Source organism: Penaeus monodon, chromosome 24, assembly GCF_015228065.2.
Source record: "Penaeus monodon isolate SGIC_2016 chromosome 24, NSTDA_Pmon_1, whole genome shotgun sequence".
NCBI lineage: Eukaryota > Metazoa > Arthropoda > Malacostraca > Decapoda > Penaeidae > Penaeus > Penaeus monodon.
In genome coordinates, this window is record NC_051409.1 from 25,328,767 (window position 1) to 25,329,586 (window position 820).

General features: G+C 44.6%; 1 protein-coding gene across 1 annotated transcript in view; it reads left to right on the plus strand.

Moving 5' to 3' along the window:
- LOC119588669 (uncharacterized histidine-rich protein DDB_G0274557-like) overlaps window positions 1-820 on the plus strand; it is a 10,847-nt gene that overhangs the window by 2,042 nt on the left and 7,985 nt on the right. The window lies entirely within an intron of this gene.

An 820-nucleotide genomic window follows, 5' to 3' on the forward strand; every position in this document is an offset into this window, starting at 1 on the left:
ATTGATATTGTTAGATAATCCTTCCCATTCAAAATGTGACTAATTTCAGTTAGTAAAACATACTGTATGCTACAAGAATATATATGAAAAGTAATGCCACATGGAGAGATCCAAAGAAGTTATTTATTTTGATGCATTTTCACGCAAATGAGAAAATATGTACGTCAATAGAAATATAAAGCTGTGTCTCATAAAAAGAAAATAGAATTCGCAGTTCTCCCTGAATCATGTAAAAGCAAACCTAAAAATCTGAAAGCCCAGTTGTTCCGCATCGAAATCCATCCACTGACAACGGAAGTGGGTGAATGGCCAGAAGAGGAAGCGTTGTGGGCGGGAGTGGAAAATGTGGGCGGGCTTAAGGATAATGTGGGCGGAGCCAGAGGGAAGGTGGACGGCATAAAAGCGGAGGAAAGTTGAACGGGAACAGAACTGTCGCTGCTGAGACTCCTGTTCACACGTTCATCATGACCACGAAGATTGTGGTGAGTCATATGAAAAAAAGGTCAAATGATCCTGGTGCTATAGGTTTCAGATTGCTAACCTTGAAATGCAAATGCAGATCTTGTTAACCATACTTTGTTCAGAATGAAAAGATGGGTGCTGTTTAATTTGCATAATATGGAACTAAGTGTCTCATCATCTTAGTAACTTGTCTTCCCGCCGCAGATCTTGGCTCTGGCCGCCCTCGCTGCCCTCTGCCTCGTGGACGACGCCCATGCCGCCGTGACACACCGCCACGCCCTCCATCCCGCCCACCGCCCCTACCACTCCCCATACTACCATAACTACCCTTACCGCCATTACCCATACCGCCATTACT